Genomic DNA, 24,646 nt, shown 5'->3' with positions numbered 1-24,646 from the left:
AAATACAAGGGTGAAATTAACATCTAGTCATTCTCCTTGCTGTCCAATAAAACTAGTATACAACACAGCTGGAACACAGAAAAATGAAAAGCCTCTTAGCTAAAATATTATTATTTGGAATTTAGATTATTTAGTGATGAGTGTTTTTCTGACAGAAAGACACACTGAGGTGCAAGAAACCTTGGAAAAATAATGTTCTGCTAAGGCCCATGAAAATGGATTCAATGCATTATAGAAAGCTATGCTTCTTTCCCAGAAACAGCTGATTGTCTTTGCTAAGTTTAAAATATAATGCCTTTAACTTTCACCAGCAGGAAGATATTTTAGTGAAATATCTTAGTTTGGCAGTGGCTGAAGTCAGTATACCAACAGACAGCCCTTAAAGCAATAGTATGCGTTAAAAAATACTGGGTCAGGGAAACTGAAGACTAAGACATACTCTTAGTGTTAATGTAGCAGAGGAGCAAACTAGAAAGGAGAGTACACAAGAAGAGAATCCAGAATGCACTGCATCTAATATACCTGAAAGGTAAACTGCAGTACAGGAAGAGAAGGCAAGCTAACTATTGATAGGCATCATTTCATCTTGGGAAGACAGTGGTGAATTAATAAGAATGTCAAATGTGTTTGCCCATCAAAAGCATGAAGAAAGACAGCTTACATCTAAGAAGAATAAACAGTTACCTTGCCAAAAATGTATTCTGAACAAAAGATAATTATTATTCTCACTATTGCAGGTAAAAAGACAAAAGGAAAAAAATGTGTGAAAATAAGCAGGCAAGATAGCAACATCAAATAATTAAGACTGAAAAGTAAGCAAATAACTGTTAGGATAACAAGATAATAATGACCTGTTTGTAACCTTTAGCTTTCAAGTATGGTTTGCTATGAAGTTACACTTCACAGTTCCAATTTGATTTCTAGTTGCAAGCACTTTTGTCCATTTAAGAATACAGAGTAAAATAAAAAAGAAGACCATAAAGGATATCTTGATTTTATCTGATACTGGAACAAGCTCCTCAGGTTGCTTCCCTACATTTATCAACATAAGATGGGGAATAAAAATACTGTCAACATGTATTCTGTGGAATTTAAGATACCAAAGGTGTGTAAATTCATTCTCTTCCTTGATACATTGTTTATTAGTTTTGTGATTTTGCAGACTCCTCTGATAGCATCCTGTACTGTGTACTCCCAAGAGAGAACACTGAGGTAAAAGAGTATTTTAAAACTGCTACCACAGGAAGCAGGAAAGCCAGAATGAGGTAGCTTAGATACCTGAAATGACTACCATAGACTCAAATTCTTGGCCAGTTTCATAGCAACCTCTCTGCAGAAAATGACAGTTCTCACTTTGTCTCTTTCCTATAAACACGGACAACATCACAACCCTTCTTCAACCTTGTATTTGATTTATATGAACAAAATCCTAATGTACATTCAATTGTATCATCTCTAGTATGCCCAAGACACCTGAATTAGAATTCTGACTGTTTGATGTGTATTTGTCAAATATTTTTTTCCAAAAGTTTTTCCCCATAATATTTTGTAGGGCAAACTACATGGAATTTTAAGTTATAATTGTGATAGTAGTGTGCAGTTCAAGTCTATACTGTGTTATAATTGCATAGCTGGGTATCAGGGCTGTGCTTGTGTGCCTACTCTGCACACATGAGATCCCAGAACTGGTCCAGGAGCTTCCCAGATTGGCTCTGTAGAGATTAGCCCAGCAAAAGATAAGGGGATTGACTGAACATCTGACTGTCTTCGCAGCAAAGCATTTGACTAATTGTTGGAAGAAGTCTACAGGTGGGAATTTCAGACTGTCCTGCCAAATCCCAAAAGTAGCCTCTGTTGTGCATAAGGCTCTTGGCAGATGCTGTATTAATGCCTAAGTTTGTTGATTAACACCCTGGGTAGAGAATTTGACAGCCCAAAGGAGTCTCCAAAACAACTTCTGCAGCATTGTCGTGCAGATGCAGGAATGTTAATGCAAGACAGTCTTTTGTATGTAACTAAGATATTAGTAATTTGACAGAAACATGATACATGGACTGGAATGGTCACCTACGACTCTATTCAAAAGACTGATAAAATAGCTTTTCTGTTAATACTCAACGTCTGTGCAACAGTAGTGTGTGTGTTGAGATGGACAGCTCTTAACCAGTTTTGTTATTTTGGGGAAGGCACTTTCATGTCTCTGACTATAGCATGCAGAATGTTCTGCTTAGCAACTGCTTCTATTGGCAGGATTCACAGTCAAGTGAAAAAGCTGAAGAAATCCCAACTCATAATTGTAAAAGATAAAGTTTTGTACAGTTTATATCAGGAAAAGAATTTAAAGTTCTTTTAGAGAAAATTCAAAGTAGATTTTGTGAGTTTTTGACAAATCATAAATTAAAAAATAATGTCCCTGAAAGCAATTAATGGTCAAGTTTGGGAAAGGAGAATAAGGGAGTTGCTGGAAATACCTAGAAATACCTTGCTACCAGTGTTTGTGTGCAGACTTTGCAGCTGCGCTTTCACATTTGATTTTTATTTTTTATTGTACATTAATGGAAATTTCTTAATCTTCTTATGGAATCATGATAAAAGGATAGCTTCTCCCAATTAATCTTCCTTTATATTTAATATACTTTTGTTAGATAGATATACTATCTGAAAAAGTTTCCACTACTTCTCTCTGCATTTTGAAGTGATGTCTTTCCTATCACTTGGTTTTGTGAAAACAGTTACAGCATCTGATGCTACAAAAAACTTCATTACTGGTTAAAAGTGAATCTTTGTTTCCAATGTATCATAGAAACAAAATAAATAGTTGAGATAAAGATATACTGCCTCAAATGTTAAAGTAGTGAAAAATAAATGTGATTTACAAAAGACTATTTCAAGTCTTTTTGCCTTTCCTGGCATCATCGTAGAATTGATTTTATCACTGGCCAGTAGTAAAGAAGAGATTGTGTGTTCCCCTATTCCTATATACATATTTACATAGGTAGTATAGTTTTGATTAACTGAGTTTAGAGAGACCTGGAATTTTTTAACATCTCCAGGAATCAACATTGCTTTTTTCATACTTGCCTATATGAGAATAATGGTATAAATCAAGGGTCTTTTCCAACTGAAACAGTTCTATGATTCTATGATTCCAGAGCTCTCTCATATTTTTAATGTTAGAAAATACCACAGGAATCAGCTACAGCTGTTGCATAAAGAATAAATAGCCTTTGGCAGGATGACTTATAGATCAAACTCAATATTCTGGGACTTGAAAATAAAATTGAATTTTAAAAACAGAAGTCTACAGTTTCTATTGTTCATGCAGCTGTTAATGGCATTGAGTCATGAGATCATTAGAACTTTATGATGAATTGTCTGATATATTGTAGATTGAAATAAACAAAAACCCCACCAGAAAAAGATTGTACGACCATAAATAAAACAATAACATTCTTATCTATACGTAGGGAGAAAGCACCAGCTCTGGATGTACTATAATTCTGTTTTCTTCTAGACTTTGAAGAAGTAGTCTGATTTTATTTGCAATGAAAGTATTCATGTTTTGGTTACCTTATTGCTGCAGACTGCTGATGTGACCAAAGTGTATCCTACAACTTAGCACTTCACTCTTACCAGATAGACATCACAAATGTATGCTTTGTATAAAAAAGGGGGAGTATCTGGCTGCTAGAGTAAAGCAAGATGCCAACACAACCATTCTCTATCTCTTGGCATAAAACTATATTGTTATAGATGGAAACGTCCTTGTGCACTGTGGACTCAGGAAACAAAGAGGCAGGCACAGGGCAGAGGGGTCAACAGGAATGACATACAGCATGTTCCCACTGAAATAAATGCTGTGCTTTACGCATTGCAAGCTAATGCTCTGTGACTTTTCACTGTTTTTTTCCTAATTCACAGAAGCCTTGCAAACATAGAGGCGGAATAAAAAGAGAAGTAGCACAGGTGTGCAGCGCATACGAGAGTTTAGGTTCTCTACAGGAACACCCAGATGTCTTTCTGACTCTCCAAAATCTTCAACCCCTGTGTGCAGCAGCAAAAGGCTGTCATCATCAATTAACTACATGGCTAATGGATACAAATGAAATGTCAAAACCAACTCTTTCCTCTGCAAAATCTTCCCTTTATAGAGAAACAAATGGACTGGTTCCCTGTTTTGATCTGTATTTGCAAGTGATTATGTTTATATTGTTTTAGGATTCTGAATTACCTGACAGTGTCCTCTAAATGTTAATTTCTTTTCACTGATATGATAGGATATATTTTGGAACAATATGATATGATCAAAGACAGGATTTTTAAGACAAGCTGAAATAGCTTTGAAGATCATAAACAGAATTCTGGGAGGTAAAATTTACATGGAAATTATTCAGGCAGATTAAGATGCAGAATCTGAGATGGCTCTAATTATTTCTGGTAGGAGGATGACAAATACATGAGCAAAGATAAGAAAGAGTTCAGAGATCTGTATTCTGTGTGGCCTCTTGAACTGCATTGCAATAAAGCCAAAATTTTAAGCAGCAGCAGCTATTTCAGATACCTTATTTATTTCTATTCAAATAACTTCAGGGAACTTAAGTCTGATGTTTAGTTATATGAAGCACTCCCTCACTTCATCTTGGGAAAATCAGGTACACATTGTTCAAGAATCTGTAACCTAGCTCTAATGGTTTATTGTTTTTTTTTGGGGGGGGTTGATTTTTGTTTTAATGTCACAGGATTTTGCTTGCATTTGTCATGTAAATGCATTTTATAAATATTTAAAGGGTAATTTGGAGGTGACATAACTAAGATAATGACTGTTGAAATTAGACAGGCTAAATTTTTAGATACATGCTGAAAAAACCAGCAGGAAGCCTTTTAGTTCACATGAACTGCTAGTAAACTCAGGCAGTTACAGTATCGTAGATGTTTTAGGCATACTCCAATACAGTTTTTCCTGCAAGGCAAACATTGTTCTCACTAAAGAAATCATTTAATCATGTTTTTCATCTGCATGCTGTCATCATAAAGAAGCTTTTCATGGAAATTTCTTAATTCCCTGCTATTAATTCCCTCTTGTCAGGGGCGTTCTTAAAGGGCAATAAATAGTACTACCGTATAAAAGAGGTATGTGCTAGCTCAAGCTGATGAAATCTGTTATTAAGAAGTGAAAATTTCGAAACTGAGGAAATATGTGTTCTCATATAAAATGTCCTGTAAATATTCTACATTTAAGTAAAGTTATTGCACATCATGAAAAAACAACTATGGCTTTGCACTTAGTGACTTAAAACATTTGAATTTCATTGATGCTTAGGAGGCAGCAAAACATGAGGAGAAATAGTTTTGGGAATACAGTTGTAACTGAGAGTCTGAGACACGATGGTTACCATTTTTTCAAACACGTCATATCTTTGTGCTTTGTAGCTAAAGACAGGGGCCGGGCCTTCTTCCCTACCAATGCTATGCAACATAGTCCTTGATGCACATAGTTCTTGTGCAGTTGACATGTGACTGTTACCACCATCCACCCTGCAGCACTGAAAGCATTTTGCTGCTAGTCTACAATTTGCTGAAGTCTCCATATACACCTAAGCATTATCATTAAACCTCCTAGACAGTTATGAGGTGCACACATTAAATGAGTCACTGAAATAGAAATATTCTGGATCTGTTTATGAAACAATTTTAAAACTAGAATTTGGACAGATTTTTTTCAGTACACGTTTGGAACAATCACAAAGTTTGGTGTATTCTAGCTTCGCAAACAACAAAGGTGTTTTATCATAGCAATCACAAGGTTGTGGAAACGTTAGCTCACAACAAAATCTATTAATACTTTACACCAAATTACATCACATGTTGGAAAGTGGAAGCCACCTTTATTGTATCATAGTTTAAAAAGGTCTATGCACCCTCTGCCAGTAAATAAGAAACAGCCTTACATCTGAACAGAAGCATTGTATAAACTAGGAAAACAACCAAATTTCTGCTCTAATGTCCAAACGCCCACGTGGTTTCCTCTGGCAGCAACACATTATGCACTACTACCCAAGTGATGGCTCTCCAGATTAATAGAGGGAGGTATTCACAGTGTTAAAGCAATAATGTTTTAAGCCATAGAAGAAACACCAATCATTTCTAGCTCCCTCTGCACCAGTAGAAGGAAAAAAAACTGGAAGCAGGTTAGGAGAATTCTAACTTGGTGCTGCATTTCTATTTCTCAGTAGGCAGTGTTACCTCTTCCAGTTTGCAAGAGAGGTCTAAATAGCAAAATATGTTGGAAAAGAGGTTTCTAGAGACAATGGATTTGCTGCACTGTGCAGGCTGCAGCCTTTTTTTGTTGTAATTGCAGTCACATAACTCTGGTGGTTTCCCTATATGCCAAAATTTGTTTTGGTCATTCCACAGCACTCTATCGTAAAACCTCAGATGGTTGTTTGGCAGTGCACCAGTGCCAAGATTTGATAACTTATTTTAAAATTCTGGTGTATTTGGCTGTGCACTAGCAGCAGGATTTGAGAACTCATTTCAAAACAGCATGAGATAGTGACATCTGGCCATTAGCATTTCCAAGGCAAGTCTTGTGCAATAAGCCCGGGAAAAGCTGCAGGTCACTAGTGTGCTCTACAGTTGACAAATCTTCACCGTCTGTTTTTCTGAGATTGAGTTTGTACTTCTATTTCCTCCTGTGGAAATCTGCTTGCTTTTCATTGATTTCCATTAAAGTAAGAAGAGCACTGATCCAGAAATAGTTCATGAATTGCATTATCCAGTTTAATTAGAGTGAACAGAAAGTTTCTCCACAGAGGGAAGAGTCAGCATTCAGTTTAAAGTGCAGCTTCGGACAGTGATGGCTGAGGATAGCAGTGAACTCAAGTTATAGCCAGTGCCAATTACTCCTTTCACCCATTATGCAATACATTAAGAATGATGCTACAGCATATTCTCTGTTTTAATATTAAGTAAGATGTGGTAAATATTACTGTAATATTAATAGCTATATAGTAAAATAATATAAATAATTATCACAGTAGCAAGTTTGAATTTCTTTTTCATTCTAAACTATGTCAGAATCAGTCCAGTAATGAGTGAGTTTGCTTGCAGTCAAATTATTGGTTTTGCTTTTTCTATTTGTCTTTTTTTTAAATTGTTTTGATATCAAGCCAATTACAGATTTGTAGTAACAAAGCTGATAAGCTGTATACACTGTTATTGCCTTGCTGCTGCAATAATGTTATGGACAGGATGCGAGATCTTAAGGTTCACTGGTACACCTGCACTAGGGAAAATATAAATGATGCACACAGCTGAGAACTGTGCCAGGGAAGCTGAGGGAAAAAGAGAGCATGCAGAAGCTTTCCCAGACCATGTAAGCTGAATTTTCATGATTGTAGTACGATGATGACACCAAATACTTGAAAGAGATTAAATGGTGTCAGCTGGGCGCAAATGCCACACAAGCAAGCTCTCAGATTATGGCAGTAAATACTTTGTGTCTTCATTCTCAGTAAGCACACATGTTAAGGGAGGATAAGGTTTGGTAGAATAGGGTCTTTCTGGGAATAGGGTCACTGCTCAGTGTCATCATGTTGTTGTGTATTGTCTTAAAATTAAAAAGAAAATATCAAGAGATTGAAAATACCCTATAGGAACTTGTCTTCGGCTTGAAATGGTGGGAAGACTTTGGTATGGTTAGAGAGTATGAAGGCATGGCAAAGCCAACAGTAAGGTCTCCAGAGCTGTCCCAAATGTGGTATCTCTTTTACTTTGGCTTGAAGCACAATTTAGCTTCAACAGATCACACCTACAGTATTGAGCCACTAACTGATCAATTACAGCAATTGCTAACCTTCAGTTTTTACACATAATGCCTATGTAACACATAAGACATACCCTGGATTCACTGCTAAAGTCTGTATCTTACCTTTGTAAAATAGAATATTTGTTTCATAGAAAGGAATGAAATATTAAAAAGTCAACATGTACTTTCCAGTGGATCTGATCAATAGGAGCCTGGCAGTGGGACACTGAAACGAGTTGCTTCTCAACAAAAGAGACAATTCCTGACAGTTTGTGCCTCAACAAGGAGAAATGAACCAAACATAGCTGCCACTTCAGAACACCATCTTAGGTAGCTAAAAATACCTCACTTTTGCCAACAGAGATTTATACTGTGGCCACCTCCAGCTTTAAAGTACACTTGTTTGGATTCTCTTTTCCACCTGACAAATGGGCTGGAAACTCTTCTAGTCAGAAGTACTTCAGAAGTACTAAGAGAGAGCTACATCACACATTATAAATAAAGACAGGAAAAACAAACCAAAACAAGCAAACAAACAAACAAAACCCCAAAAAACACCACACCCAACACCATCCAGGATTCTGTGGCTTAGCAGTGACCTGAAATGTAGTTTCTTCCAATAGGCATTACCACAACAGTTCAGTGCTGAACACTAGCAGTAAATGTACTTTTTCATCCTTATATGATAATGTCATAGCAGCAGGAACATTACCATTCAGATTTTCAAATTTTGAGCTATTTCATTATGAAAGATTCAATATTGAAGCCACATCTGCAAGGTGGTTACAAGTAGTCTTGCAGCACATAAACATATCCAAGCAAAGCATCAGTTCACCAAGGCACAGGCAATAGCTCAGGCAAGACCATACAGTTCAGTGTGAGCTGACCATCCACATTATAGACTCTCACACAGATTGTGCATTCTGTATAAAGTTCTTTATGCAGCGGCTGCACAGTCAGTGTCTGAGTTGTCAAACATAAAGTGACTCCAGCTGCAATCACAGTACACAGGACATGAGTGAACATGGGCAGAATGGAAGTTGAGTAGCTAGTGAATACATTGCTTTGTATTCTTGTAATTGTTAAATAGTAAGCATGGAATTTTAAAATGTTGACACAGCTGAAGAGTCTAGATGCATATCCAGCACAGCAAACTCCTTTGCTTTTGTAACTCTAACCAGTGACATTAGTGAGAGCAGGGAAGTAACAGTCCCCTGAATGGAGAGAATCTGTGGAGGGAAAGGAGGTGGCACAAATGATCTTCTCCACAACTAGCAACATTTTTCTCATTGGCATAGAATGTTGGTACATTTGTCCTGTTCCAGGGCAATATACTGCAGGCAAAACTAATTCTTAGTACACAGTTGATGTAGAAATAAAAAAATAACAGGTTCATGTCATGGTAGGGCTAAACGGCCCCAGCACAAACCCAGACAGACACTAAGGTACCTAGACATGGTCCTCCTCTCTCCCCTCCTTCCTGCAGAAAGTCAGGGTAGTGCAGGAGAAGGAACAAAGGGGACAGGACCGTGCAGGTCTGGTAAACAAGCCTCTGTCTATGGTAAGGGCATGTGTTGTGGCCACAGCCTGGCAGAACCCCTTATTGTTGGGTAGCTATGTGCTGGTTTCAGTTGCCCTATTGGCCCAATCAGTTGCAGACAAGATTTATATACAGGCTAATTTCTAGCTGCCTGTGCATTGCTCAAGCCTTGCTTAGCCTTGCTCAAGCCTTGTGTACTTGAACCTGCTTGGACCTTGTCTGGCTTGAAGTTGCCTTGAGTTGTATACCTTCGAGTTGCCCTGTCCAGCACCTGGGATATAGCCACGAGCCTACACACTGCAAACTATGAGAAGCCATGAGTTTAGGAGTCGGAGCTAAGCCTGCTTCCCCTTGTGACCAGGATTTTGCTGTGCCTCAGTTTCCCCAGGACAAAGCAAGCACCCGTCGCAAAAGTGTCATTAACAGCCCACTGTCTGCTGAAGCCAGACCAGCTATCGTCAACTGCGTGGCATTGCTGCTGGCAACCTGCTATGCCTGGCACATGAGAGCGCCCCAAAGCCTCTAATACATAGTAGCGGCACTCCCCCCACTTGGGTGGAATTATCTGTGAGTAATTGATTCATTGACTCTTTGGCGTAATGATTCTTGTCGAGTCTTCCCCCGCCCAGTGTGAGAGTTCCTCTCAGTTTGTATAAAATAGTTAAATTGTTATAGTTGCTGCAGTACTGTACATCCCACTGTAAATATATTCTAACTGTACATCAAACCTTTTGATAAGTTTTGGCAATTTTCATATTAATAAAGGTTATTAATATCTTGATTAGTATTGCCATATTGTTTATAAATAAAGGAAACATATCCTCTCACAGATCATAAGGTATTTATCTATTAGGTCACATTAGGAACTGTTCTTGGCTCTTCAAGAATTTACAGCAGCTCGTCACAATTTCTTTCTAAAAAACACCCAACTTTTTTACCTTTCCAAATGCAAGTTGGTTACATGCATAACACACAATATGGAGTAGGGGTTTTGCTGGTGGGGTGTTTTTCTTTTACTTTGATATCACTTTCTTTTTAAAGAGAAAAGCACAGTTAATTTAAATGATTGCTCTTCCTATGAATCATACAATATGAGAAACTGCTGTGGGGGATAACTATTCTCTCTTGTCCTTTGTGCACTGTAATATATCTGTTTCTGCAGCAATAATTTAAAACTCCTAAACATTGCTAATGAAATCCTCTGTTACTATAGTTCTGGGAAAGAAATCTTTAAATACATAGCTTCTGAAACGTATGGCCTTGGGAAATGATAAAAAGGTGACACCGAATTCATCTAGAGGCAGTGTAAATAAAGCAGATATTTTGGCACAGGTAGCTCTGATAGGCCTATGAGCATGACTAAGATACAATTCTGCTGCAGACAGGAAGCTGAGCACAGTGCAGTGATGCTTTGAGTTGTTAAGAGGCATCTGATGCTCCAGATGAGCATCATGGCTACATGCTCAAGGTGAAACAATAATCAGAGTTCTTACCACAGAATCAGACAGGCAGGAGCTCTTCATTATTTTCTTTTTATAGCATGTGGTACAGTCTCCTTCTCAGTCACTTGAGAACATTTAATAACTAATATTCCTTGTATTCTAAATGCAGGACATGTTGATGTTGTGCAATACCTTTTGCTTTTACACCATACTATATAGCAGTTTTCCATGATTTATGTGTTTTCAGTAAGTATTTATGAGTGAGAGTAACTATTTTTCTCTAGAGAAATAGATATTTTTGTTTAATGTCATAGAGGAAGATAGACTAAAATAAGTGAGTATTCCTATGGATTATTCTTATCACTATGTAATTGTCTTCAGTTCTTGGAAAATTATTTTCTTTACTCTGATGGTCCCACAAATTACAAAACGTAGTGCAATTCAGCACAGAGTTGAATGGATGTCAAAGTTGACAGCAGCCTGGGCTGCAGTGATCATGGACAAGTGCAGTTCACTGTCTTAAGGAGTATGAAGTCCATAAGAAGCACAGTTAGGAGTCTAAATTTCAGGAAAGCAAAATTCCAGCTTTTCAAGGAGTTAGTAAATATGACCCAATGGGAAGCAGCTCTTGGGGACAAGGGAGAGGAACAGAGTTGGCAGATCTTTAAGGATGCTCTCTATAGAGTATAAAAGATCTCAGTCCCCACATGTAAGAAATTGGGCAAGAGACCACTATGGCTGAGCCATGACCTGCTGGTCAAACTACAGGGCAAGTTGGGGCTTCACAGGAAATGGAAGGAGGGACAAGCATCCTGGGAAGAGTGTAGGGATGTTGGCCAGCTGTGTAGGGACGAGCTCAGGAAGGCCAAGGCACAGGTGGAACTGAACTTGTCAAGGGATGTAGAGAAAAACAAGAAAGGCTTCTATAGGTACATTAACCAGAAAAGGAGGGTTAAAGACATTTTCCCCCACCCTGATGAGCAACAGTGGGGAACTTGGTTCAACAGACAAGAAGAAGACTGAGATTCTCAACAACCTTTTTGCCTCAGTCTTCACTGGCAACCCCTCTCCTCATTGCTCTCGTGTTTATGGACCACAAGTTGGAGACCAGGGTGGCATGGTTCCTCCCACTGTAAGTGAAGACAAGGTGTGTGATCATCTGGGGAACCAGAAGATGTACAAGTCCATGAGGCCTGATGAAATGCATTCCAGAGTCCTGAGGGAATTGGCTGACGTGGTTGCCAGGCTCTCTCCATGATATCTGAGTAGCCCTGGCAGTCAGGTAAGGTCCCTGGGGACTGGAAGAAAGGAAACCACACCCATTTTAAAAAAGGGTAGAAAGGAGGACCCTGGGAACTACTGACCTGTCAGCCTCACCTCTGTGCCTGGGAAGATCATGGAATAGATCCTCCTAGATGCCACACTGAGGCACGTGGAGGACAGGGAGGTCATTCAAGACAGCCAGCATGGCTTTACTAGGGGCAGGTCCTGCCTGACTAACATTGTGGCTTTCCATGACAAAGCAACTATGAAAATGATCAGGGGGTTGGAGCACCTCTGCTATGTGGACAGGCTGAGGGAGCTGGGGTTGTTCAGCCTAGAGAAGAAGCAGCTCCAGGGAGACCTGATAGCAGCCTTCCAGCACTTGAATGGGGCTGATGGGAAGGATGAGACTGTTTATAAGGGCCTGTGGTGCCAGGACAAGGGGCAAATGGCTTCAAACTAAAGAAGGGCAGATTTAGATTGGATATCAGGAAGAAGTTCTTCACTATGAGGGTGGTGGAACACTGGAAGAGGTCACCCAGAGAAGTTGTTGAGGCCCTTTCCCTGGAGATATTCAAGGTAAGACTCCACGCGGCCCTGGGCAGCCTAGTCTAGTTGGGGATGTCCCTTCTGACTGTGGGGAGGTTGGACTAGATGACCTTAGGAGGTCCCTTCCATCATGAACCATTCTATGATTATATTAAGTAATTGTTTTCAATCAACAAAGCATCAGATCTTGTTTATACTTTCATCTGGAAACTGGAGACCAGTTGGTTGGACATCAACTATTGAAAAAAAATTGTGTGCAAGTTAAAATACCTACTGGAAAAGCATAGTTCAATTAAGCACAGTCTACTCAGGTCAGTCAGAAAAGGTCATGCTTCACTGACACACAGGAGTACTGTGAAGATCTTATTGCCATGACTGATTAAAGGAATTCAGTAGATTTATGATACCCTGATTTGACAACATCCTTCCCTCAGAAATCCATGTCTTTAGGACAGTGTTTGGTGTAGGGAGTAAATGAAACTGATAGTTAAAAATCAGAGGTGGAAAAACATTATGCAGGTCTAAATGAAACTTGTAGTACACACATATTACTTGGTTTGGGTCAAGGTTATGGATTCTTTCAAATGGCAACCGAATTTCAAGGTGATCATGTTACCTAGATATAAAGAAAATAGCATGCATACACCTTGCATAGTAGTGCAAGTCAGTACTCTGTAACATATACACCTCTGGAAACAGATTTCCAGGTGGCAAAGAAACTGATCCGTTTTGTCTAATGAGACACTGATCTAGAAGCTAAAGGAGCTAAAGTAGATGGAGTGACACGCCTATGTGATCATTCTTGAGCAGTGGGAAAGGTGTAGTTCAGGTATGGGCAAGAAATTCAGCTCATTATCATTTTAACCATGCCAATTTTATGTAAAGGTCTTAAAACAGGATCAAGTCACCATGGAAACTGATAGAAGCAGAAATTTACTGTATATTTTTTTTCTAGACAAGGATAACAGGACTGACAGGTGGGCCATAAAAGCAAAATGAGTGTAATACAGAGTTAGGCATGATGGTCTGTTTTCTCTTCCTAAAAGTGTATCCTTTATAGCTCTGCTTTATCTTTGATATTTTCTACAGTAATATGTTGAATGTATTTTAAAAAATGCTCCCACCCCAAATGAACCTTTTATTTCATCAGAATCCTATTTCCAAAGAGATGTATGTGCTCTAGAGAAAAGAGCCGAAGGTCAGGGCACTCCACTTATTTTCGCAGATTATTATGTCTTGCCAGAATTACCGGGGAAGAGGAGCTATCCATCAGGAAATACATTTGCATAAAGTGCCCTTTGCAGACAACATTTATATTTTGCTCCTGAAATATGCTCTAGGTATGTTCACACTATAGTGCAGTGCTCTCCTGATACAACATGAAAGAAGGTAACAAGGGAATAAAGCAGGTTTAGTGAGAAATAGCCCTTATCCCTTTCTCACAATGTTTGAAAATCCTATTCAAAACCAAAATTATTTGGCACTGATATTTAATTTTTCTTAGATATTTAATCTTTCTTAGTCTGATGGATGATAGTAAGAATAACAGAGAGATTAAAGAACACAGCACATAAAATGCAGTGCCAGAGGGAGGAAATTTGGCACAGAATGAAGAGTGGCAGAATGAACAGTTCCTCTTCCTCTTGGAACAGTTAGCTATTGGCACTGGAAAACATTTCAGCATATGAATATGCAATACCTTTAAAAATCTGTGACGGATGTTACTACCTGCTGTGGGTAATTTCAGAATCTTTTGTTATCATTAGAGAAAAATAATTCTCTTTTCCAATATAATTTTCTATCAAAAGGAAGATGGGAGAAAGTGGAGATCCTTACTTGAACTCATCCCCAGCTAGAACTATGTTTGTACATGCTCTCCTGACATAAACTGTAAAGCAATTTTCCTCAGGACTTTGAGAAGTTTTGCTGTTATCCACAGTCATAGTCAGCCTCAGTGCACTAGAATCACAATAGACAGTCACCTTTTCCAGCATGTTTGGTTTGCAGCTAAAAGTAATAGCAACAGCTGGTTTTCTTGTAAAAGGTAAATACAAGTCTCACCTTCTGCCTTCCTCAGCACTGATAGGGTGGGGATGAGACAGATAGTTTCTACTCACTATCACAGAAAATGTGGTATTTGGTGTATGACATTAATTTCTAGGCAAATAAGAATGTTTTTCATTTAATCTTCTCCCTGTGGAAAGCTGGACGCCTTAATAAAATGTGACATGCTCTAAGGAAACACATATTAACTTGTTGAAGTATATGAGGACGTGATCAATTGCTAAAGACTGCGATAAATGATCCACAAGCTAACCATTACATGTCTTAAGTGAATATCGATTACTGTGTTTATTATATATAAAGGGTTTTGGCAGTAAGATAAAGAGAAACATGGAACCAAATTCTGCTTTTTTTATGTTAAATTCATCTTTGATTCAGGGCTCTGCCCACCGTACTGTATTTACGTGTCTCTGAGCCACAGAAGGCTGCCATTGGCTGGCAGGCTTATTCAGAGGCTTGTGAAGTCCTTGAGACTGAATACTCAAGGATTTCATCCATTAGAGAGTAAAACTATTTTCATTATTTACAGGAAGCCATTTTATGTATTTCTGTGATGTAGTCTTCATTCTGACATAAATCTTACTTTAAAAAAGGCCAACTAATAAGGCCATTGTCCTTCTCAAGAAAATAAGTTCCCTGTTAATGTAGGAATTATTTTAAAGATGTGTTTTTAATTTTAGAAAGTATGTCCTAAGAGTCTACAGTTTAATTCTGTTAAAATTCCTTGGGACCATTATATGTTCCCAAATTTTAATTATTTTCGACACCTGCTTGTATGACAAGAATACATCATTTCAAGTAATCATGACCAAATTTCCCGTACAAGCGTTTATAACTATCTTGGACTTAATTAAGGAAGTCAGAGAATTAGAAATGAGAATGCTGTGAATAGATAAGTTCATAAACCAGGACAATACAATTTTAATTTACAAACTCTTGCCTAAAGGCACAGTTGTTCAAAGGCAAAGGTAGGGAAATGAGGCACAAGAAATAGAGGTGCAAGTGTTAGGAATTTGAGAAGAACCAGGAAATAAGTTTTGGAAAACAAACAAAGAAACAAATTGTGGTAAAACAGAAAAGGAAAAAGACAATGTTCCTTTAAAGTACAATTTAGAAAATTGCCATTTACAATCTGAGGATAATACTTTGTGAGTTTGATCAGAATTCTGTGAAAATCCCTGAAAGCTGCAGTGGTGTCTCAGATAGGCATCTTGTAAACTTTAAGTTCAGGCCTTAAAGAAAACATATATTCTGCAAGTTTGTGGCAATTCTAACTATGATTGGTCACTCTGACGATGCTGCTGGGGCTTTTCTTTTTCTCATAAGCCCACATGTTTTCTCTCGTTAGACATTTATATTATTTCTCCATAGTGTTTGTTTGGTTTTGGTTTGGGTTTTTATTTACTTAGAAAATTATTATATATTTTATGCATTAAGTGTTTAACACCATACAAATATGACAGTATTCACATGTGCAAATGTACTTCATCAGAACTTGACCCCAAGCTGTTTGATAATTCTATCTCTGTTTTCACAGAAGACAGAAAGAAGAGCAATTAAAAAAAGAATATTTTGTTTACTCATTTGTAACTTGCAGATATTTGTCAATACAGGTTTATCAATATACAGACCGCACTGGTTTCATATGTGACAAGGAAGTAAGCAAACAGCGGAGAATGGCAGTAGATATGATGCAGATAAGCAAGAAAGAAAAATTAAGGACAGAAAGAGCAGTTTCTGACACATCAGGTAAGGAATTCAGGTGATTCTATATAAAGTATAAATTTTGCAATAAATCTCATCAAATACTGTATGGTTATCTTGCCCTTCTTAGTATTTCTGAGCACTACTGCCATATGTGTCAGTGGACATACGTATACACACGCATATACCCTACCCACACCCACTCACAGAATTAATTTTATTTATGAGCAAAATTGCCATTATCCTATGTGCAAAAATTTACAATACTGGCACTTTACATTTCTTTTAATATAGAATCAATTTTCAGTATTTCATATAATTTTATTTTATTTAAATAAAACATTGCACTGTTGCCTACAGAAAGCCAAAGGTAAAGCTTTTACAAAGGAATAGGAGGAAGCTGTGCGTTGTGTGTTACTGCTCTTTCTCAACAAATCAGCTCAAAGTTCTCAAAGCTCGCATTATCTTATGCTAGAACTGATCTCATGGGGCATTACACACACACTGCAGAAAAAAACACCTTATGACCTACTTCTCACACTGGCAACACGTGGAAAGCTCATTTAGAGCTTGAACATGCTTCTATTTCCTACACCTGACTAAAGAGGAGTAAAATTACATTTACCAAAGAGCAAAGATGGAGGAACAGTGAGCAGCAATTCATCCTTTGCTCCCCTGCTTTGCAGAAAATTTGCTGTACCACTTGTAGCAATACAGTGGAAACAGTAAATGTAGCGACTGTACATTCTCTGCAGCCTAAAACATGCTGGGAAACTAAGCTAGCTGTGTGTTACATGATGCAACTGTATATAGCAGAAACATTCTGTTAACTTCTTAGATACATTCACTTTTAAAATAGATTGAAATTGCATGTTTGGCACAATCATAAGAAATACTCATAAATAAACATATATCCATCATTTGGCCATCTGCTTAATCCTTACCAGTCCCTTCCCCTCACAAAACTAAAGCCAACATAAGATTGTGGTATACAGCGCATGTTGACTATTAATAAATAATTACAGGGTTACTTACAGAGTTTCACATTCCTGAGTAGCATTACCAGCATACCCACAAAATAAAATTTCCTTTAGAGTTTGGCCTTGTAAGAAAAGTGTTTTAACCTTTCTTAAAAAATGCCTATGCCATGTTTATATTTAACTTTGATAAAACAGCATCTAATGCTTCCAAACAGCATGCTTCAGATGACTGACTCCAAACCTACGGAAATTTGCTATCAAAAAACCCAATATGTGAATTCCTAGGAGATCTACAGATTTATAAACAATCAAAAATCCCCAGCTGAGCCTCCCAACCTTCACATTATTGCTACATCATATCAATTATATGTTGCCCAATCCATGATAATGCAATGTGTTCATGATAACTTTTTGTAGTTTGGAAAGATTACTACACACTGAGACATTCTGACTATTCCTTTGTACATTGTTGATTCCTGCGAAATGACACCTGCTGCTTTTATGTTTGAAAGAGGCCCAGAGTACCAGCAAGCATGCTTCTGATGGGAGAAGCAGCATAATACAGCTAGAGTTTCTCTAAGACATGTAATATTCATCAGTTACAAACCTGAGAATGTCATATTGTAAAAGCTATGTGATAAAAGACACGGTGTGGTGCTACAACTGATTCCATTTGCCATATGCATGTTATTATTTTGCATTACCTTGAATATGATGTAAGTGAAAGGAGAACAAAACACACTGAGGGTATAGACAATAATAAGTACAAATTGTATAGTTCTTACTTACAGCAATAAGGTACCTGTAATGGAGAGGGAACTAAATACAGGAGTCAAATGTGTGCTGTACTACTCTCTAGCTACTCAGTAAGCTCCTATCAGGAATATTTAAACTGGAAGAAATTGCTAGCCACAATATATAAAAGCCTACAGCCAACCTCCAAGCAGGTTGACTCAAAATCAAACACGTATCACTAACAATATGGTTTCTCTAAAACATCAGTCCATATGCACAGCTGTAACTAAATCATCACATGAACAGTTAGAACAACAAAGTTGGGGGGGGGTAATACTTGGTGAAAACAAAGTAAAATAATCCTAAATAAAATGTGTCAGTGTGATACCACAGGGCTTAAGAAATCCCAAAACTAACACTATCTCCAAATTTTAAAAGGCTTTCCTTTCACTAGATATTAGAATTCATATGCAAATTATTATTATCATGGGCAAAACTTATCCAAGATTTCAGGAAAGTAGGTACAATGAAAAAAATATTCTGTATTTCATGGGACAGTAATTGCCTGTAAATTCAATTCTTCCCATGTCAGTAAATTGAGCTTCACCCCTCCCACCCTGCAGTGCCATCTTTGAAAGTGTAGTGTGACTCTGAAGTCCAAACAAGGTTCAACCACTCTTTGTGAGCTGTTATTCATTCATTGCTTAAGTTTTAAATGACAAATTTTGTGATACCAAATAGTGAAAATCATAGAACAGTCTGGGTTGGAAGGGACCACCAAAGGTCACCTAGTCCAACCCCCTCTGCATTAAGCAGGGGCATCCTCAACTAGATCAGTTTGCCCAGAGCCCTGTCAAACCTTACTTTAAGTATCTCTCCAACCACCTCCATGGGCAACCTGATCCAGTGTTCCACTATGCTCATGGTAAAGAATGTACAAAATGCACAGGCTTGCTGGTTTTTAGAATAACTGATGGCTCTGAATACCACTGTACAGTAGATGAAGCATTTCAAGATCTGTTACAGGAAGAGAACACATTAAAATTATTTTTGTTGATTGTGCAATATTTCAGATGAAATCTTCAAAACTGTAATCTATTCAAGTGTTCAGTTTGAGCAGCCAAAACATAGAAAATTGTTCTCTTTAGCAGGAATAAATCAGAGAAATCCTAGTAACTCTCAGTAATTTCCTATTAATGCTTAATTATCTTGCCTTCCCGTTAGTTCTTCATCAGCTGCCTTTTTTTTATTATTTTTTGGTAAGTCATGCCAGTGGTGCAGCATCATTTAAAGATAACAGAACTTCACAGTAAAATGGATAGATTGCGTGGCTTTTGTAAACTTCATCCTCTTGTACTCACTTGTAAAACCCTCTGGGTATGGCTTACAAGACTCAAAGTTTGACACTGCACTGGTTTACATTTTCAAATGCTTACAGACAGTCTTGGCAGAAGGGAGTGAACTGCAATTGTGCAAGCTACTGCATCCATTTCCATTTCTCAGCTAATGTTAACACTAAGTCATGACATCTTTTCCACCGTATTATCAAACCACATGAAGTTTTCACACATTTCAGTCTGAATGCCACACATGCTTACTCCGTACATAATCTTCTGTTCCAGCCAGAAAAAACTACTGATATCACTAAATGAGGGTTATTATTCAGTGAGAGGTAAGAGGGAGGGGAGAGGAAAGAAGGGGAAAAGCCAGTTCTTACTGTTGTACTCAAGGCTGTTCTTTTTTAAGGTAGCAGTAATCTTGAATGGGTGTTACATGACAGCTCAAGTTTACAGACTCCACGTTGTAAACACATTTTCTGAATTAGGAAACATTTTTCTATTATCCTATACTTTAAAGGAAAGCTATGTATTATTATGAGAAAGTAATATTTAACCATTTATTTTCTTCTAATAATGTATTCAATTCCACAACAATGAAAGATAACTAATCTTTGACAGAGGTAGTACTTCCCCTAATAAAATAAGAATTTACAACTATATTTTGTAATAGTTTGATTTCTGCTATTCTGTTAAACTCCGTTACCTTAGCAAGCACAAGTGAATGTGTTATTTCATGATACATTTTCAGTGCAGCAGGTTTAAGTTGGTAATAAAAAAATACTTTTTAAAAAAAAAGTAATGAAATGCCAGTATGAATTCTTCAACATTAAGTCCTATCATAACATGGTTATTTTTATTACTCCTATTTTTTAATACATTAAGAACCTATTTAAGTTTCATACAGTACTCAGGAAAACATCAAGAAAGTAATAAATGGAAGAGTTTACCAGTGGAACACAAGGAAAGAAACATGTTCCAAAGTTTTCTCATGACTTTTTTTTTAATGCTAATTCAATTCATTTAGGCAGATTTTAAAAAAATATATTTATTAATTGATTATGATAGTGTTATAGTATGATATTGATTGTATTAGATGTGTACACTTTCAAAGTCTTCAGTTAGTTTAAGAAAATTAGTTACGCTTCAGAGGAAGAATGTTCACTTGCATTTAGCAGTAAAATCACAAGTGAAGTATTTTTAGCTAACCACAGTCTTTAAGTAACCAAGGGGTGAACAGTGACAATATCTTAAGAGAATTTCAGAGAGGACAGAATCTTAAAGACGTGACCTATTTAAGTAGCACATTGTACATTATAAAACCATACTGTAGGTTACACACCCCAGTTTTAGTGAAAAATGCAGTATTTAAACATTTAGAACACAGATTATATAAACTGGAATAATAAAATTTTGAGTATGGTCAACCTCTGGCTTTCACTTCCAGAAGCACTAATGTAGTCAATTTTATAAATATACCTTTACTCAAAAACTTGAAAAGTAAGCAACTACCCTGTGCTTTGGAGATACCCAAGACCTAGCTAAATACAATTTCTGTCTATTTTAGGGCTTGTTTTGATATATATTCAACTGCCAATTCACGTATGCTTCTTCAAAAAAAATACTCTGTTGGATTTTTGCAGTATACTATGAACAGATGTTATTCCTGTTCTACCGATTCATGTTAGAGGACTCGTACCTTTGATGGAATGTGAAGAGTGGATGGAACCATGAGTTAACAACACAATACAGTAAACAAAATATTTAGGATTTTGCTGCTTTTTCTAAATGAAGTTATTCACAAAAGACTATAGATTGGTGTTCCAACAGTATTCTATACCTAAGCCTTTTTATGCCATCAAAACCTGACAGATTCTCAAGGTAAACTATTAGTGAAGTCTCACACCCTGATCATCCAGCATGATCTGTAGTTGCTGTAATCCAGAAGAAACTTCAGTATCAATTGACAGTAAGGATCACAATATGATCTTAATTTTCCACCTATATCATTTGTAAAATCAGATTCTTTTAGGGCTACAGTAAGCAGATCCCCTTTTTTGAAAGCATGGCTTTTTACCTGTGATACCTACATTGCATGTTTGGGCCATCTAGTCACTAGTAAAGTACTGAATGGTGTTCTGTCATTTTGTACCCAAAGATGTACATGTCTGTTTTGGATATACCGTGTGGTTTCAAAAAAAAAAAAAAAAAAGGAAAAATTATTTGGAGTAAACAAAAGAATCTGAAAAATCAACAAGATTAGAAGCACAGAACAATATGTTCCAAATTAATTTTGTTTGAATGCTTAGGTATCATATTTACAACCTTATCTCCATTAAGACTTTGTCCTGCTCAAGCCTGCATTCCAAAAGTAACGTTAAGTCTTTTCCTGGAACAAACTAGTGAACCTCATGCTCAGATGATACCTATAATTTCTTATTTTTAAAACTTCATGACTGCAATGACATCATTCTAGCAACTATGTTGGCATTGAAAAAACCCTGCAAGATATCTAAGTTTTATCTAAAAGGCATAAAGTGGGAGGACGTTTTTTGAAATGTAAAATCAAGACTGACCGCTGTACTTAGAGTTAAAATAGCCTTTTGTAATGCCTTTCTTACCCCACTAAAGGACCATCTGATTTCTACAAAGTGAGTTAAAGCATGAAGTATAAATTGTTTTTTGCTGTTTATAATACTATTGAACATCTTGACATCACAGATAACAATAAATGTGATTAATGGCTGCTGATAATTGGAGTTTCATTCCAGTGGTTATTGCTTGTCAGTAACAATTAATAGCTCCACAAAAACTTGATTCATTTCACAGTATTAAAGAATGATTGCTTGTGGGAATTATGCTAAACTAGCACTTTCAATTTAACTCTGAATTTTATAGTATATTGAATAACAGTTTATGGTTTTATAATAGCATTGATGGTTTATTATTGTACGGTAATTGCTCTCATTACATGTATGTTTATTGGGCAAAATACAATTTTTATAGTGATCATATTAAAAATAGTCAGTTACATATAACTATTTTTTTTTAAAGTATAGAGTGTTTTAGTGTTTGTCAATTATGTTGACGTTGTCCTAGTATTCGATAGTCAAGTCATAGTTTTTTGAAAAGCTTAAGTTCTTCAGTATAAAACACCAGCTGGTATGGCTTGTGCCACAGCCTCCCAGTAGCAAGACTTCTGACTACAGTTAGCTGGGCTGCAGATACAAGGCAGTAACTGTCTCATCTGATCATTTCCAGAACAGAAGAAAGGAGGGGAAATCTTCGATAAGGGGAAAGATACTGATTTTAGAGAGTGATCAAGAAGCATCCTAACTTTCCCCCTTTTTTCCAATAAATAACTTCCTGGAGTCAAAAGGAGAAAAATAAACAAAATTAATAGGAAAGGAGAAGGAATCAAGAACTGTCCCTGAGGTGCACCCAAGGAAGAAAGAACTGTGTACAATAAAGTAAGATAAAGTTGATTGAAAATGTCACCTGAATCATGACAAAATGGTGTGTAGAGTTTGATGTGAGAGACTGGAAAGAGTATTGATCTTTTCTCCGACGACTGAGAAACCAGCAGGCTCTGGAGTTTAGCATAAGATAAATCTTGGAAAATAAAGTATACTCATTTAAATTGTGGCCCTATATTGTCAGGATCTGACTCACAGATGATCTAATAAAGTTCAACAAAGGAAAAGGGAACAGTGTGGGAAAAGAGGTTTATATACTTAAATACTTAACTAGCAAGACACATACAGATTTTATTCGCAGAAGTGCTTTTTTTGCTTAGGACTCTCCTTGACTTCAAGAGATGGAGAGAATACAATTTCTATAAGATCACTCTAAATCAATGTTTCATGTGCTTATCTTTTATTCTAATATGCTCTTAAAATTTACAGATAATTTTGGTTATTGGTCTAATTTAATCTTACGCAAATGTCTAATGGATCTCCAAATAAAAAAAGTTCTAGTAGTTCAATCTTGTATTATAGTTCCAATGAAGTTATCCTAGTGTAAAATAAGGTAAGGTGAGAATCTGCCCAATGATGCACTGAAGTATTTTAGCAAAGTAGGTTAAGAAAAAAATCAACAATACAAATTACTGTAATAATTCTAATGAAATTAAAATCAAATCTTGCAGCCCATTGCACATTCTATATAATATAATAATTCTTCATCCAATAATGATAATTTCCAAGTCAAAGTCAAGAAGAATAGGAGCAAGACTTTTCTTATTACTATTTTATTAGTTTGTGCAAATTTGCAAAAGAGGAAAATTACTGCTGGTAATAGTGAAACCTCACAAGATGTGTTTGTTTTCTTCATTAGAAAAATTGTACCATGAAGTTTTTATGATTAGACAGAGATATGGAAACATTTCATTTATTTTAATCCTGGCCTTCCGGCCATCTGTTCAGAAATATTTCTTCTAACAGTTTCAAGATTCTGCTGTTAGTTACTTATGTATATTAGCATCTAATGGCTCTAATTAGCATTTGTTCTACTGTGGCAGGTGCTGTGCAGACCATGGTGAAATCACGTGCAGAATGAGATGAAACTAAATACAAAAAATAACTAACTTAGCAATTCTTGAGGTAAATTTTGCCTAAGTATGTTAGGAGTTATTTTAGACAAAGTTGTTTTCTTATAATCTTCTCTTCAATTCCCAGTGTTTATTTGGAAAATAAAACACTCAAAAAACCGCCATTGGATAAATTCAGAATTATGATGTAAACCATCATGATTAAGGAGAATAAAAGACACAGAATGTGCATCAGGAATCTGATAGTAATGAACAACAGAGTTAAAAAATGCAATTCTTTGATCTAATCTAGTAAACCTTTAATTTTTCAAGTGCAGAACAGAATTCAGGTACTGCGGTGCCAGTATATCCAACTCTAATCTCTTATTCATACAAGTTATTTTCACTCCTCGGTAACTCCCTAACAAAAAGAATACCACCGTGTATGTCCCATATACAGCACCAAATTTATCAGTGAGGAATTACTTATTTTATTATTGAAAAACTTCTTATGTGAGAGAAAAAAAGATTTTGCTCATTTTCTGAATTCTTAAACACTGAACTATTATTCTTTTTCCCCAAAAAACAGGCTGCTTCTTCCTCCTGTGACACTCTTAATTTTTTAACAGCAATGGTAAAATACATTATGCTGCTCAGTGTTTTGAGGCCACAATGATATTCAGCCTTCCATGGGAGA

The 24,646-nt window shown here is 36.7% G+C and overlaps 1 protein-coding gene across 3 annotated transcripts in view; it reads left to right on the top strand.

Annotated features, from left to right (window-relative positions):
* The window catches only part of B3GALT1 (beta-1,3-galactosyltransferase 1), a 182,930-nt gene that overhangs the window by 48,569 nt on the left and 109,715 nt on the right, over positions 1-24,646 (top strand). Inside the window, exons 3-4 of one of the 3 annotated variants that reach the window (XM_068138711.1) lie at positions 16,279-16,414; positions 22,683-22,891. The exons of 1 other annotated variant lie outside the window; for it this stretch is intronic. The gene's annotated coding sequence lies outside the window, so the exon portion shown is untranslated. The remainder of the gene's footprint in view (positions 1-16,278; positions 16,415-22,682; positions 22,892-24,646) is intronic. One more of the 3 variants, XM_068138710.1, reaches the window with a different exon arrangement.

Source organism: Melanerpes formicivorus, unplaced genomic scaffold (assembly GCF_026170545.1).
Source record: "Melanerpes formicivorus ecotype bairdi unplaced genomic scaffold, bMelFor1.0.p_v2 SCAF_5, whole genome shotgun sequence".
Classification (NCBI taxonomy): Eukaryota; Metazoa; Chordata; class Aves; order Piciformes; family Picidae; genus Melanerpes; species Melanerpes formicivorus.
The sequence above is the reverse complement of the archived record's forward strand: the minus strand, read 5'-3'. Positions and strand labels throughout refer to the sequence as shown.